The sequence below is a fragment of the Balaenoptera musculus genome, chromosome 13 (genome assembly GCF_009873245.2).
Source record: "Balaenoptera musculus isolate JJ_BM4_2016_0621 chromosome 13, mBalMus1.pri.v3, whole genome shotgun sequence".
Classification (NCBI taxonomy): Eukaryota; Metazoa; Chordata; class Mammalia; order Artiodactyla; family Balaenopteridae; genus Balaenoptera; species Balaenoptera musculus.
The window spans coordinates 11903993-11922045 of record NC_045797.1 but is presented as its reverse complement, the minus strand read 5'-3'; the positions used below and the strand labels follow the sequence as shown (position 1 = coordinate 11922045).

General features: G+C 35.6%; 1 protein-coding gene across 1 annotated transcript in view; it reads right to left on the bottom strand.

The window, feature by feature from the left end:
* Positions 1 to 18053, bottom strand: part of ZC3H6 (zinc finger CCCH-type containing 6) — a 52702-nt gene that overhangs the window by 34006 nt on the left and 643 nt on the right. The window lies entirely within an intron of this gene.

Here is an 18053-nt window from a genome sequence, read left to right as displayed (position 1 = left end):
AATGTAAGAAGCAATTTCAGCAGCCGCAGTTTGCCAACCTCTGATTTAGAGTAAGAGCATTGACTCTCACTCAATAAACGAATGAATGCATGAATGCAATACTATCCCAAGGTAATACTGCGATAGTTACCATCTATAATACTAAGCTATCATAAGAAAGAAAGAAAAGAAAGAAAGAAAGAAAGAAAGAAAGAAAGAAAGAAAGAAAGAAAGAAAGAAAGAAAGAAAGAAAGAGGGAGGGAGGGAGGGAGGGAGGGAGGAAGGAAGGAAGGAAGGAAGAAAAAGAAAAAGAGGGAGAGAGGGAGGGAGGAAGAAAGGGAGGAAGAAAGAAATTAAAACACTTTAGGAAGCAAACATTCTAACTACAGGAAGGAATTTAACTTAGTGGCCTGTAGACAGCTATAAATAGCTTTAAAATAAAAGCAATGTAATATATTAATTCTCACCATAAGAGTAAACTTCAATAAGAAGACAAATTTCAATAGGTAGATAAGTAATCTACCTACTGAAACCTGAACCACAAAAGCAGAATAATAAATTCCTCAACTTGAATCTATAAAAAATATTCATAGTAAAACCAAAAATCTACAAATCTTTATATTAATTATGACATTTTAATAGTTATAGAAGCCCAAATGTTCACTAACAGTATTTTAAAATGCAAATTAACCAACTGATCTACATGGGAAGATAAATACATACAATAATTTTAACATTTTAACCTGTTTCCATACAGTTTGAAAAAATGCAACTACAAATATTACATGGTGATACAGAAAGATAAATGTCTTTTGTGAATGGAAGCAAATGAGAAGCACACAAACTATGGTGTGTGCATTTTAAAGATACTTTTAAATTACTAGAAATGTGTGATTTCTAAAATGCAAAACTGATCATGTATCACTCTCCTGCTAAAAATCTTCAATGATGATGTGATGTCTCAAATTTGCTTCAAACAATCCACTGGGGATGAAGGAAGTGGTCTCAGCAAGACTGGCCATGAGTTGGTAATTGCTGAAACTGTGGGATGTGTATATGAGGATTCATTCTACCAATCTATCAATATGTGTTTGAAGTTTTCCGTAATAAAAAAGACAGTATCAGTGATTCCCTTCTGACCTGAGGATGATGTCAAAACTCCTTGACTCCAAAAGGCCCTTTATAATTGAGTCCCTGATTAACCAGCTAATTTCAATTCCTCAAGTCCCCAAGCCTTAAACATTGCCTTAAAAACTCTCATTGCCTTGCTCCTCTCAACATCCACCCTCTCACCTCCTTCACCTGGCTAAGTCCAATTCAATCTTTAGGACCCGGTTTAGATGTCCCTTCCTGCAAGATGCCTCCACTGACTACTCAGGATTAGGTGAGCTGCTCCATCCTAAGCACTCCCCTAATAATTCTCATTTCTTTATCTCTGCACTCTACACGTTATGTTTGAATGACTTGCTTATTGGTTGGTGAAAGCGGGGTATATGACTGTGTCTTTCATAGCTGTATCTCTAACCCCTAGCACGGTGCCCTGCTTTTTACTGAATGACTGAATGTAAAATATCCATAACCCTTGCCATTATAGAACAGGCACATAATATCACCCTGTATTGACTGTGAAGTCAATGTTGTTTTTCTCCAGTTTCCATCATAAAATCAGAGGTATATGTCTATTTAGGTGGACTTGAAAATTTCATGTGAGGCAGGTTCAGCATACTGGCTGTTTTAATTTAAAAAGTTTTGAGCTTTCATAACACTATAATACCTATGGCCCAAGAAAAATGAGTGCATATATTCACCCAAGGACAAGTATAAGAAAGTTTTTTAACAGCTTTAGTCATGATGGTAAAAAACTGTAAACAACCCAAATCTCCATGAACAGGTGAATGGATAAATAGTGTTTTATTTATATAATGGAATACTATAAAGCCAAAAAAAATTAACTACTGTACTGCTACACACAATACGATGAATGTTATAGACATAAGCAAAAGAAGCCAGACACAAGGGACTATCGTCTGACTCCATTTATATGCACTTCAAGAACAGGCAAAACTAATCTATGGTGATGTGAGTTAGAACAGCGATTACCTCTTGGAGGGTTATAGCTGACAAAAAAGGAGTACTAAGAAGCCTCCTAGGATGTTAAAATATTCTCTATAGATGGGTATGGTGATTACTACATATACACGTGTGTAAAAATTCATCAATTCTTAAAAATTCATTTAAGAATTGTGCATTTTACTGTCTATATGTAAAATCTAAATGCAAACAACAACAAAATCTACAGGTGTTCATCCTTTCTTTTACCACCATTTTCCTCCAGCTTGAGCTCCTTAAAGCATACCTTAAAACCACTAATTCATAATTAGCATTTTTGACTAGAGCTATTTAAATAAAGTACTCAAGCTGAAAATGCTGCACATAATTGTGTTCTACTTTACTTAAATTCTTTACCTGTGACATACGGGAATTTATATTTGTTATTAAACATAAAACACTTAAAGTTTTATAATTTTTCTTTCTTTTCCTTTAGCCTCTTTATCATTTCAACATTCATGCAATAACACATTTAAATTTGTAAATTTATGTTTGGTTACAAAAAAGGTGAGTAGGGGCTTCCCTGGTGGCGCAGTGGTTAGGAATCCGCCTGCCAATGCAGGGCACACGGGCTCGTGCCCCGGTCCAGGAAGATCCCACATGCTGCAGAGCAACTAGGCCCGTGAGCCACAACTACTGAGCCTGCGCGTCTGGAGCCTGTGCTCCGCAACAAGAGAGGCCGTGATAGTGAGAGGCCCGCGCACCGCGATGAAGAGTGGCCCCCGCTCGCCGCAACTGGAGAAAGCCCTCGCACAGAAACGAAGACCCAACACAGCCAAAAATAAAATAATTAATTAATTAATTTAAAAAAAAAAAAAAGGAGATTAAAAGGAAATGAAGAACAATGATCCACACTTCTATGAGCTGCTTCCAACGCTTTAAAAAATCACCTTTGGGCATATATGGAAAGCATGTGTGGCATAATGGAAAGAGACTTAGTAGGAGGAAACCTGGATTCTAATTCTAGCTCTGCCACCAAAATAAAATAAAGCTTTCTTGATTGAGCACCTACCAATGTATCAGATACTAATCCAGCTCTGTGAAAAATCAAAAATAGAAGAGATAATAGAAGTAATTAAGAGTGCTTGGCATTCTCTAGATTTTGAATTAACACTATTATGAAAGTTGTTGTGGTTACTAAACCCAAGATAATTTTTTTAAATTTAATAAATAAAAAATAAAAGTTCCTAAGTCAACCATATATGGGTGACTTTTTATTAATGTAAAAATAATAGAATGATTATGTCCTTTTTAGAAGGAGTCATATTCATGTCACAGACATGTACATAACTGTCCAGTTAATAAACAAAATTATTTTTAAAAGAATTTCTCTCAGGCAAATCCATAAGGACAGTTAGACTAGAGGGAAGAATGGGGAATGATGGTCAATAGGTACAGAGTTTTTTTTAGGAGTGATGAAAGTGCTCTAAAATTAGATAGTGGTAGCAGTTGCATAACTCTGGAACATCCTAAAAATCAGTGAATTGTATACTTTAAAAGGTGAATTCTATCTCAATAAAGCTGTCATTTTAAAAAATAACAAAATAAAATTTTAAAAGATTTTATCTCTAGATTTGAATATCTAGACTGGAGACAACTAGAGAAAATCATAATACACTGTAGTATAAATTAAAGACTCTGAAACTGGTCAATGCCCTCACTGTTCTTATTCTGAGGTAACTAGTCACTAAATCCTTACAAATTGATATGCCTCAATAGAGAATTCTACTTTTCTCCATTTTGATATTGTTGGCTATTAAAATAAATTAACCTGAACCATTCAGTCTTACCTCCACAGGTATTGTCTGCTTTTTCTTTATGCTTGCCTAAAGTCTCCTATTACAAGCTACAGATCAGAAACTGAGTCTTCTGGAAGAAACACAAAAGCCTCAATAAAAGACTATACAAGTGCTCCTGATGGATGATATTACAAAGATATTACTCATGAACACAAGCTTCCTGGGATAAGCTGATATGATCACTACAAAAAAGACATTTTTCAGAGTAGACAAGTTTATAGAAGTAGACTGCTCATCCTAAAACCAAGAGAACACAAATTTTCTAGATGCTTGAAAATTATTGCTTGTAGCACTTTTCATGCTTTGTTCTAATTCATCCTGTCATTTCTCCCTTACCATGGATAATGTAGGGGAACTGCTCTGTACCAGCACCCTGGCAGCCCTACATGTCTCCACATAGGCCACACAGGCAAGGCTCAACCACAGGCTGACCTAAACCTTAGCAGACGCCCTGTGGTCCCCCCAAAGTATGGAAAGATAGGTGCTGCTGCAAGGCTATTTCTCACCCACCTCCTTATTTCGTGGGAGGCTGCTATAAGGCAATTTCTCATCCACCTTCCCTGCTTCCGGTGAGGACTCAGATTTTCCACCTTGCCCACTCCTAAGTGTACAGCTGCAGGCTAAAAAAACTGCGTAGCTGCAGTATGGAAACTGTTCCTCAGCAACAAGAGTGCCCTACCACTCACATTACCTATGATCCTCTGCCCTCTTTGATTTCAGTGTTATCCTGTAGGACAAGGGACACGAGAAGCTGACCCCATGCTGATCTTGAATTTGTCTTCTATGTATGAAATAAACTCTCTGAATCTTACACACTGAACCTGTAAGCAGGTGTCACAAAAAACTTGCTTGGGTCTAGGATTTGCCCATGCCTACTCTGATTGTTTCCCTCAATCTGTATAGCTTATGTATGATCCTCTTGATTAAGCCTTAACGTAACTCCCTACCTTATACCTCCAAAACTAGGTATTTCCCCTCAAGGAAAACACTGGCTGGCCATATTGGGGTCATGGAAGAGCTACCTAACTTGAGTTTTTGTGCTTTTATGTTTATCCCAAACCGGACCTTGAACATTTGCATCCTAGATGGTTTATCACCATTTGTTTCAGAAAAAGTTTGTCTTTACAAATTACCAGTGGTAAAATCTGGATACCTACCAGCCTTCAAATCACTTTTATCCTTATCCTTTACCCAATACATTCTTACACCCTCTGGAATGTATTGGTTTGCAGAAACTCAGCTTATCGCTTTATGACTATCTACAGACATGGCAATTTTCACTTGGTTTGTTTTACTCCCCAAGCCAGTCTTAGAACTTAGTCAAAGTCTCAACCCAAATACAAATTCCTTCAGGAATGGGATTTTTGTACAAATATATGGGCAAAATTATATATTTTAATTAGCCTAATAGCCTTCATAGTCCTATGACAACCTTTGCAAATTTTGTTTAATTCTATGTATGTTATCTGTACCCCAGAGAAAACTGAGAATTCCTTTGTTACTTTTGTTACAAGTAATTGCTCTTGTTTTTAAAACTATATGTGGCCCTTCTAATCTTTATTTCCTGAATCAACAACATGCTTTCTCATATTTACTTCATCAAAACCTAACTTGCATATATAAAGTATTTATAACAATGTAATAATTAGACATCTTTACATATTTCCTTCCTATCTCCTTCAGGAGACCATGCTTCTCTGGGAGTGTCTGAAGGGACACTGATCTCCCTAGAGAAAAAAAAACAAACAAAAAAACTGTTACTCCCTTAAAGCTAGAATCCTTAGGGCTCTATCTTCAACTAAGGGGGTCATATAACTTGAAAAATATATCAAAAATGTGTTATTAACATTGACTGAAAGAATAAATAATACTGTAAAGCCCTAAAAGTACAACAAACTAAAGTCATTGATCCAAGTGGTTGTAGGTAACAGCATAGCCCTGGACTTCTTCCTGGCAAGCCAAGAAAAATATACAATATGGCTGATACTGCCTGCTTCTTATGGAATAATTCCATAAGGAAAGTTGACCAATCTATACTCAAACTAAAAGACAACTTGGCTATCAAATGTGGGCTCAGCAGGAGCCTTAACATCTGACCTCCTGGTCAAGTGAGGAATCTTTGGTCATCATTCTCAAGTGCCTTCCAGTTTCTCCTTTTAACAGTCATCGATAGTCTTACTTTTCTTTCCATGCCTGGTCTCCAGAGTCAGATATGCTACTGCACAGCTGTTATTTCATGAGATGGTACAAAAATTTATTTTTATAACAGAAGGAAAACAAAGGGACTCAGTTAAGCCAAGGCCTTTAACCAGAGTTCCTACAAGATCGTAGCGTACATGTTAACTTGCTGTTTATGTGAGTAGGACAAGGGGAGACTGTTAAAACTCTGCCAAGTTCCCAACATGTGCATACAAAAAAAGTGCTGACTGTGTGTCCTTGAGCCTAACAGACACTTTCATATCCCTCCTCAGACATCGTCATAAAGCAATGCCTGTGCTTTTGTGACAGAAGCAGAAAAAAATCAAAAGGAAGAATTTCTATTTCCCAAATGAACCAATCAGAACTTAATACCTAGAATTCCTCCCAATATGTAATAAACATTTTATATTCCTCTTTATCCCTTCCACTTTCAGCATGGAGAGACACACTGAACTTGTTTCTTAGCCAGCAAGCAGATTAACAGATTAATTTTGCCTTTTTTTTTAAGGTTCTGATAGAGTTCTATTATTCCTTGGAAGCTATTTATAGACACTTTTATTGAACAAACTATAAAATATGTAAATAAATCACAGTTAAAATTCTAAATCTTAAAACAACGCTAAGACTAAGATTAGTTTACATAGTGGCATGCCAGAAATCCCTGACTAATTTCTAGATGTAAGCTGCAAATTTGACCCTGAGCTTTAGGAAACAGGATAAGGTATGAGACAACAGTGCTTTTAGAACAAGAACAGATCCGTTGCTCAAGAGCAGCACAATTTTGTTTCTGGGAGTGAGAAGGGAGAGAAATTTCTCCTCTGAGTCCTTATAAAGACAATATTATCAGATACAATGGGCAGTACTTGACACAATGGACACTATCTTCAACAGTGTCCATACAACAGCTTATCACTTACAGCATACCCCAATTTGAACCAAGGGCATGATGCCAAAGTTCAATTGAGAAGAAGCAATTATATGAGGAAAACAAAGTAATATTGTCCAAGTACACAACTGTCTGTATGCTTGTAAGAATCTTCTGCCCTCCCAGCAAAAAAAAAAAGTGCCATTCATTCAACATATTTATTCACTACTGTCTTAATTGGGGATACGATGGTAAACAAAAAAGATAACGGCTTTCTTCTCTCATGAAGTTTTCAATCTAGTGATAGCGGAGACAGACAACAAAGAATCACACAAATAAATATAACAACCATATATGAAGGAGGTAAAAGTGCTATGAGTGTACACAATAGGGAAAAATCATCTGTCAGGGAAGTCTGGAAGGTTTTCCCTGAGGAAGTCATGAATGAACTGAGATGATGAGTTAGCCTAGGAGAACAGGGGTAGGGAAGGCCCTCTGGCAGACAGAGAAAATAGGATGAGCAAAATTTCTTTGCATGAGAAGTGAGACAGGAACGGAGACAAGGCCAGTGTCACGGATCATAGAGGAAAGGGGAGAAGCTGGTTCGTAATTATACTGGAGTGATGGGTAGCACTAGATCATGCAGGGCTTCGGGCATGTTTGGAGTTTATCCTAGAGAAATGAAAAAACACTGGAATTGTTTCCAGGAAAGGAGGCATTGTAATTAGATCTCCATTTTGAAATACAAATTTAATTGAACGTGAAAAACAGATCTAGAGGAGAGACAAAACAGATACGGGAAAAGCAGGATGCCACTGCAACAATCCAATGTGAGTCCAAAAGAAGAATGGAACAGATATGGAGATGCTGATACTAGATGCACTCCACTCGAATACAGTCACTCTGTTACTGATAGGAATGTTTTTTCTCCAACAGTCTTGAGGCAAAAAAAAAAAAAAAAACTAGCTGAAAGCTACTAATATCGAGAAATGAATAGACTATTATCCTTCAGGCAGTCCTCTGTGAATATTACAAACATTCCCATGATTTATACCTTTAAAATGTCACCTCATTATTGCTGAGACCATTCCTTTGAATAGGGTCAAGATTTCCCTTAAAAATAGTAAGGATATGAATGAATAATATGTTAATCTTCTCTATCATAGCAGCACGTAATCCCAATCATTTAAGCCTCAAATTATTCAAAGAAGGCATTATTATAATTATCTGATGCAGTAATGAATGTATCAGTAACATAATAAAGAAACATCTAAATTCAAGCAATGTAACTTCCTGGTGAACTTCCCAGTATAAATTTGGTGCAGAGTACACCATGAAGTTATTAAATTAAAAACCTTTTGAACAAAGAAAAGGAGTCCTTAGAGGGAGATTTATGCTTTTATTTAAACACATTTTCAGGAAATAACAAAGATTAAAAACAAATGATCTATACATTCAACTAAAGCACTTGGAAATGGGTAAACTGAAAAGAAGAGTGAAAATAATACATGTGAGGACATACATCAACAAAATAGAGAAAAACAATAGAGAATACAAATAAAACTAAAGGTTATCTTTTAAAGAAGCATTACAAGTCCCCATTCACTACAGTACCAGGTTGTCTTAGTCCTGCAAGCATTCAAATCTAGATATGAGCAAACAGAAAGTGTAAATGATTCCATTTTAGCTGTAATAAGTTAACTTTGTTTCCCCATAAAGGCCAAAATATTGCCTGGAACAGAATCTTTCAAAAGCTTGGGGCCATCAGAGGATTATGGATATATGACTTCTATTTCTCAGCAATTTTTCATCTATACTTTTTGTCATCTAGTTATTTCACTATTTGTCTATCTTCAATTCCAGCTAATGTGTTCATGATAAACTAATATTAATTCTGAAGTAAAATAACACCTCAATCCAAATTTGTAGTGAAAAAATAAAATTATTTTTACATCATCATATAATACGATTGTTAACAATTACTGAGCACTTACTAGGGTGCCAGGCATGTTGGGTCAGTTCATTTTACCCTCATGTTAACTCTATGAAACACAGCTGACCCTTGAACAACATGTGGGTTAGGGGTGCCGACCCTCCACACGTAATTTACAGTCTGCCCTCTATATCAGAGTTCCTCAAAACCATGGTTCCGTATCTGCAGATTCAACCAACCCAGGTTCGTGTAGTACGTAGTCTTTCCTATTGGAAAAAAAAATCCAAGTGGAAGTGGACCCACGCAGTTCAAACCAGTGTTGTTCAAGGGTCAAGTGTAACTATTATTATCCCCATTAAACTGGTGAAGAAAGGAGACAAAAAGCTTAACTAACTCTGCTAGTAGATGACAGAGCTAGAACCCAGCCTAGGCCGTCTGATTCCCAGGCCCATCTTTCTTAACCCTGTTGCTATAATAGTCACAACATGTGTTTGGTCTTAGGAAGAAACTGCAAATAGCTAAACCCCTTAATAGTAGCTGATACAGAGATTAAGAACCGTACCAAACGGTGGATAGCACATGAGGGTGTTTACTGTAAAAATTTTTTCAACATTTTTGTATGTTTAAAGTAATAAAATTTGGGGGAAAAGAAACTTCATCAACACAAGATTTGGGTGGTATTTTAAGAGATGATACAGAGAAACTGTTGCGGTCTGGAAGTTGCATTTCTGACATGTAAAGTAAATGTGCTATACTCCAATACAAATTAACTAAAAAAAGAGTAAATGTGAGTTACTTCAATTCCACAGGAGTTATTTTAATGTTTGTCAGGAAACAGAGCCACCAGGCTAGACCAGTTGGACTGATGCTATAGGGTTTTCTTTTTATTGAATAGTATGTTTTTAACTGCTCAAAGGAAAATTTTTTTATTGAACAGATTAAAAAAAAGAGGTAAAAAGTTTTGATCAAATCATGAGAGCTGGAAAATGGGTCTCCCTATTTCATTTCAGGGTTCCAAGCAAGCTGATAAAAAGGGGTGCAGTTCAGGTAACCGCCTACCAAATGAAATTCTCTACATCAAAGTCAGAGAGGGGAAGAAAAGAGAGGAATGTTGGAAGAAACGAAAATTGCTATGTTATTACTAAGGTTTGCCATTCAATTAACAAGACAGGGCTAAGAACCAACATCCAGAAAAGAATGTGTAATACTTAATAAGGTAGTTGGCTTTGACCCAAACCAAAATCAAACAGACAAAAAACCTCTCTTATTTAATGAGGACCCAGGGCTCTGGCAAAGTGAGGTCACCTGAACCTGGAAATTAAAGTAGGAGTGTTAAACAAGAAAAGTAACCAGCAACAGATTTCTTAAAAGGACTATTTAATGCTTTAAACTTGTGATATGTTAAAACTGAATACTTAAAAAAAATCATAGTAGGGCAGAAGAAGAAAGGTTCTAGAGCCAGAAGGATGTGGGTTCAAATTCTGCTTCTAGGTATATGAGCTTGAACAAATGATCTCAATCTCTAATATTCAGTTTCCTCATCTACAAAATGTAATGAATCAATTTACCAGCACAGAGTTAAGGACTAAGTGAGATAAAGTTAGGTAATTACTTCGCACTGTACCTAGTAGACAGCCCTCAACAAGTTTCCTTTCTTCTTGTGATCTACTCGAAATACATGCATTTGAATAAAATGGGTATGCTAGACTACAGGTACTTCCACAGAAATTGGGAAAGGTTATAAATCCAAGGAGCATGGATTCTAACGGGAAATTTCTCTTATTTTCCTTCAGAGAATAACAATGAAAAGCTATCTGAAACAAGTAGAAGCAGAAAGGAATCTGGGGTAGACTAAGTTTGGAGTCTGTTCCTGAGGGTATTTCTACTTATCCTATCATTAAGCAACACCTAGCAACGACAGTCTGTGTGAAAGCTTCCATATTTCCAAAGTCTCCGGAATGCAGCAAGACACAAGATGGAGTATAATACCTAGTATTCAGAGCGATTATAATGACAATACATATTCATGATGATCCTAAGTAACTAAGAAAAAGCTAAATCAGTAACTGTCTATTTAGTAAGACAGGAAGGCATGCCATGTTTTTTAAGAGTTCCTTCCAAAAAATTCACAAACTTGGTTTCTGATAAAATCTTTGTTAATGCTTAATTCCCAGCCCCCATCCAATGCCAGCCAGAATAGGTACTGTTGTGTATTAATTTATGAAATTAAATTTTTTTAACACATCCTTAAACTTGTATGTTTAACATCATGAAGGAAAACCATATCATTCCTCAAACATCCTTTATGCCATGAGCAGAGACTATAACATAATTAAAACTGAATTAGCTTGCCATAGTTTTGAGACTACATTTTAAAAATTCCTTTTTTTGGCCCTGCCATGTGGCTTGCACGATCTTGGTTCCCCGACAAGGAACTGAACCCAGACCACGGCAGTGAAAGCCCGGAATCCTAACCACTAGGCCACACCCTAAAATTCTTTTTTGTATTTCATTCACTATCTTTGCTATCTCACTAAGCTAAAATTAATTTACTTTCATTCCCTTTCAATTTATCCTTTTGATTTAGGTCCTCTGATATTGACCAGAGAAGCTAGAAATCCAACAGAAATGAATCTCAGCAAATAAAATACCTTTAGAATTTGAAAGCCAGAAAACAATCTTCTAGGCATCATGATATCAAAACAGAAGTTGAAGAAGTCTTGTTGAATGAATCTATAATGAGGTGGGTAAAACTGCCTGTGACCCAATAATATCCAAAAAGGATACTTGGTATATAAGTGTCCAATACCCCAAATTAACTGATAACCAGATTAACTGTAATATGAGGAACTGGGGCTCCAGGATTTGGGGAGTGTGGTGGGAGTATATATATTTTTTAAATCCAAAATAGGCTTTGCCTGAAGTATCCAACTAAAGTACCTTTCTTCGTTCTGCCTTGGCCTCCTTCAAGTCAGCTCTGGTATCCCTGAATGTGACATGATCAGGGATTGTGTGATTATTAGTTTAGTGTAACAAGGTCATATATTAAAAGGCCATGTCAAGTGAATTTACTGTTAGTATCTGAATATTCATTTTCCAAGTTAAGAAGGTATTTTAGGTACAACTTAGAACTAGAATCTCCTTGTGTGCGTTATATATATATATTGACATTTTATGAATTAGATGAAGTATAAATGTACATTAATGCAAGAGAAAAATGTCACAATTGATTATGAAAGCTATTTTACGTACAAATTAATTTTCAAGTAGTCAAATAGAAAAATAGAGTAATAATACTGCAAGAGTGAGTTAGCTGATGACTTTAGAAAGAATATTATATCCTTTCTGAACTGACAAATAATTATAAAAATTTAAATAAAAAATGCAAAGCAGAATAATAGAAATTATATGTCATAATTCTAACTTTGTTCAATTATTTGGCATACTAATATTCATAACATTCAACAAAATAACTTCTAAAGACCATGTTTAGTTTTTAATTATTTAATTCCATAAATCTTTCAAGAAAAAAAAATCCCATTTGGGAATTCACATCTTTTGTGGATAAATGAAAAACAGAATGTTAAGTTAACTTTGCTACCTCAAAACTTCATGAGGAGAAAAAACTTCAGTTATGTGCAACATAATCAATCATGTTTGCCCCAGAGAGTTAAAAAATATATAAAAAAGAAAATGTTAGAGGAAAAAAAAGTTCCCTCAACTATCTTGAATTCCACTAATCTCAGTTGAAAATGACCCTCCATTCACTATCATGTGCATTACAGTAATCACAGGAGTACCTAACAAGAGGCAGTGCTGAAAATTGTTACTGTACTGTAATGTCCTATTTTAAAAATTAGATCACTAAAATTTCTAATAATAAATTGTAATAATTTGAGGGACAATATTTCAGATTTATTCATATATTCCAAAAGTTTAATCTATGGCTTCAGCCCTAGCTTTGGTCAAATACTGGTTTTCACACATGGACATCTGGCATTCGGAAAAAAAAAAAAAAAAAAAAAAAAAATATATATATATATATATATATATATGTAATATATATAAAGTCAAATATGTAGGTATTTCTAACTTAGATGCATTATTCTATTTCATTTTCATTTGCTTGCACAAAACATAATTTTAAACCAGACTCCTATGTACTCCAAGGGTGTAGAAAAGAAATCAACCCACAACCTCCTTTATAGGCCAAAGAGTAGAGGTTATAAAGAACTTAACCCCACACACAAGTACTAGTGATCTAACATTTTATTGTCAGCTGCAAGTATTCAAGGAAAATCCAAGCAAAGAGGTAACGGTTCTGAGGCTTCCCCGGTGGCACAGTGGTTGAGAATCTGCCTGCCAATGCAGGGGACACGGGTTCGAGCCTTGGTCTGGGAAGATCCCACATGCCGCGGAGCAACTAGGCCCCTGAGCCACAATTACTGAGCCTGTGCTCTAGAGCCTGTGCCCCGCAACAGGAGAGGCCGCGACAGTGAAAGGCCCGCGCACCGCGATGAAGAGTGGACCCCGCTCGCCGCAACTAGAGAAAGCCCTAGCACAGAAACGAAGACCCAACACAGCCAAAAAAAAAAAAAAAGAGGTATCGGTTCTTCTGACCTCTTACGAATTTTCAATGAATTCCCTTAATAGTTTGAAACTTGTGTTTTCTATAGTTAAAAATTTGTAGATTTAAGTTAGTTAATTTAATTGATTTCATAATCCCTTTTAAAATAATGTGAAAGTAATATTCTTTATAAATTCAATTTTTAATGTTTTAAGATTTAGAAAAACCCTTTGTCATATAAGATGAATTTATAATGAACTAGGATGAAATTGCCTGTGATCAAGTGATACCTCAAACAAAACAAAACAAAAAAAACTTTCAAGTGTCCCAAATCCAACCTAGCATCTGATATCAGATTTCCTATCTTTATGACAAAATGGAGGCAACATAAAATGAAGACATTAATATCTGTTCTTTCTATATGGACCAAATGAATTCAAGTACGTTAATTATAAACAGCAACATATGTATATTATTGAATATCATGAGTTCTAAATCTAGGTTATTTTTGTACCACTTTTATAAACAGATTGTTATTTTTATGTGGTTTTATAATTTTAATGATAATTAACTTAGGACACCTTAAAAACTCGTTTTACATGACTAAATTGGCATTCTGATATGTATATATACACTCTCATGTGATGAAGATGTCTATTCTACCATAAAAGTGTGGGCTCTGGAGTCAGATTATTTGAGTTCCCACTGATTTACTCTGTGAATTTGAGAAATTTACCAATCTCTTGTTTACTGGAGTCAATGCCTTCCCTCACTAGGCAATTAGTTAATTTATTCATTCTTCCAGTTTCATTGAGATATAATTGACATACAGCACTGTGTAAGTTTAAGGTGTACAGCATAATGATTTGACTGGTTGTTTGTAAAACCAGACATTGTGTAGGACATCAAAGTGAACTCTGATGTAAGAAAAGGCATCTGCAACTTTTCAAATGAAAATTATTGACTTCTTAAAGTAGGAAGGGAGATTGGAAGTGATCTAGTTCAACCACCTTATTTCACAAATAAGAAAAATAATCATGAAAAAGAAGAGAGCATTAACCAAGCTAGAGGAAAAACTAGGATCACAACCAAGGTTTCATTCAGAAAACGGAGCTCTCTTAAATATACCACATTTCAATCCCAAACAATTCAAGAAGTAAAGGCTAGAACTTACTGGATTACTTCCCCATGCAAACTTAATGAAGAGTTAAAAATAACACTGCAGGTAGGAGTTTGCATTCTGGATTCTTACCTAGGCTCTATCTGTGGGATCTCAGAGAAATTACTGAACATCGCAATACTATATTACCTCATGGAATTAATGTGCGAGCCAAAGGAAAGCCCTGTTACAAATGGAAAGTGTAATCATCTTCTTCACCCTCACCTCTTCATACTCTCCGGTGTAAGGTTTCAATCGCTATGTGGGGGAGGGAAAGGAAGGAGAAATATAAACTACTACAATTCTGACTAGCTGGAGTTTTGGTGATCTCGGTTTACATGAGGAAGGAAAGCGGGGAGAGGAGGGAAAGAAGGGGAAGGTTGTTCATCGTGGGCAAAGAATAACTTCCTCCCAAAGGAAAGTATTACCCATACCTCCTATCAATTAGACTCTGAGAATCACAAGCTCTCATACTGATCATGTTAAAATTATCCTATTCCCCAGTGTAGGCCCTTAAAACTTTTTACCTTTAGCATATTTCAAAAAATGTAACAATTACTTGGGCATATATTTATCTTTCCTTCTCAACTGTAGATGTGTCCAGAACAGGGCCTCATAGTATTTAGCCTTTAAGAGTTATCTGTGAGTTGTTTTAATTAGGTCAACATCCAGCTGAAATATAAAGCTAGGTGGCTGGAGCTGTGCCTAAGAGAACTGGATGAAAGGGAAGAACTGAATGCAAAGAGTGACAAGAACTTTATCTCCCTTTGACTTGCTCCAACTCCTTCTCCACCTCTATTAATTAATTCTAAAGATCTATGCAGAAGTCCTCTTCTAACAGTCTACGTAGTCACAAGTTCATTTATAGGTATTTTTATATTAATAACACTTTATAAAAATACAATGTTTTCACTCCAGGCATGAAAATATTTAAAGGAAAGTACAAATGGGTATTTTTTTTTAAAGTTAACTCATTTGGCAAACAAATCTTATGCAATATGTTCACCATATAAAACATGTACAAGAAAACACTTTTTTAAAAGAAAAAATTGTGCATTCTGTGAATTTCCATTTATATGTAGAATCTAATTCTCATGTAAACCATCATAGTAATATTTTAATTTGTATAATTATACCAGTTGTAAATAAAAATCATAGATTTAACTTTTTTCCTGCACTCACGCAGTATCTTAATTTTCAAAAATGACAAAAAAAGAATATCCTTGAGACAATGCCAAGCTCCAAATACCAGAATTCATATATCTTCTCCATCTAATTCACGGAAACTTTTATTACAGTATAAAATAACTATAATATGAAAGCACAGAATATTTTGGGATTCCACAGATTAGTCCTTTTTTCCCAAATTTCTTAAGAATTACCCAGGGAGCCCATTAAAAATACAGATTACCACAATCCTCCCCTAGAGATTTTTTTTTTTTTCCCCCTAGAGATTTTGATTCAGTTGCTCTGGACAGGACAAAAATCTTTATTCCTCAAAGTGATTCTGATGATTAGCTAATATTGATCTAGTATAGTGGTTCTCAATTTGATACATGTTAGAATTACCTGAGGAGCTTTAAAAAATCTTAAAGCTCAGACCAATGGAAACGATTTCAACATTTTTTAAAAAGCTCCCCAGAGAAGGTTGAGAACCACTGATCCTGCAGAACTCGAAAAATTCTTATACAACCCTCTTAACAATTAAGAAACTAAGCCTGCTCAAGTTCACAAAGCTAAGTGGTAGCAAAGTTGGAGCTAGAACCACTTCTCCTGAATCCTAGTTCACTTTGTTTTTAGATATAGTTGTTTTGTTTTTCATGTAGGTTGACTAAAAAAGGTGTGAAAAAGATAAACCTTCTTGCCTCAGAATAATACTGCCACTTAACAAATGGATAAATTAAAACAGAGCTAATCTTTTTGCTTCAGAAATCACTAGAAAATAGTTTTCTTAATCCTAATATAAAACAAAAAAAGACTAAATACACTACTGCTTAATCCCTACTTCCTACCACCAAGCTGGTTATATATCTTACAAAGAATTATTTAAAATTTTATTTTTAATTTCTAATTCAGTGTTTTAAAATTTCAAATTCTTTTTAAAGTTTGGCATCACAGTTCCTTACTAGAAAATTAATTCGATATCTGAATTTGGCAACATGGTTGCTTCCTTATGTATAATACATAATTCTACATATTGACGTTGCTCTGTGAACTAACAGGAGAACAGATTTCCTTCTTTCACACAAAAGAATGAATTTTAGGTTGCATTAGCAAAACCCCATCACTGGTTTGTCCACAGATAGAGTGGGAAACTTCGCAGGTTATTAGTTAACCCATTCCAAGAATTTTCTCATTTTAATAACAGGATAATGTAAAATAATCATGAAAAATGTGTCAAGTGCAAGCGTACGTACCCATAATTTTTTTTAAGAGCATTTTTGATTTTCTAAAAATTACGACACATTTAATTAACTTGCCTTCTGGCCGTCTACATTTATTATTACGGTACCAAGATTGTTAAAATAACATTTTTATCCCTCTCAAAGTTGCCAGATATTTCGATATTTCGAATTTCAGTAATGTTTGTGATTTCTGCTTTTGGATTTAAAAAAAAAAAAAAAAAAGTGTTTGGTATACTTTACCAAAACAGGTCACATTACTCCACAGGTAAAACTTCAGCAATTTGTATACAGCCTAGAGTACAATGTATACTTTTGATTAATGCTATTCACAAGGGAGTAACTGCCGGGTTCTGGATCTTTTAAATTTTCTAAATAAGAATCAGATGCAATGGATTTTGTTCCAGCAATTTTAATGAATGAAAGCCCACCCTTTCTTTTTTAACGATTAAGATGGATATCAATATGAATTCAAAACCTAACCTTAACTTAAGGATGCTACTTGCGCTATTTAAAATAGTAAATATCCGCAAACCGTTAAACGGAACGAAGAATGGGCCTCTTAAGCCATAGTAAAGATAAAAAATCAGAATCTCAGTTAAATGTTCAAATGATACATCACAGTATTTAGAAAATCGGGCTAGACTGGACGATCCATGGAGTTTTTACTTTAGGAGAGATCTGTGCTACACTCAGGTTTGCAAAGTCTCTAACTATTTTGTGTTAACATTTGAAACTTGCCATTTCAAATTGCGAGGGGTAAGCCTGTACAGATACACGGCCTTTAGGAGCTGCTTAAAATTTTCCTAGAAAAAGACCAAAAAACCACACATGTTTATTTTTAGGAGTGTACTAGGGTAGTAGTCAAATAAATCACCAGTTATTGACAATTCTTGGCGGGTCCTCGTCGGACGGGGACGCCGGGCCCCGCACCGGGAACCGCTTCCTCCGAGCGCGGGCTGGACCGCAGCCCCGAGCCGGCGCGCGGGAGCCGCCCGGCGCCGCCGAGCCCGCCCGGGGGCGGGGGGCTCGCACGTGCGG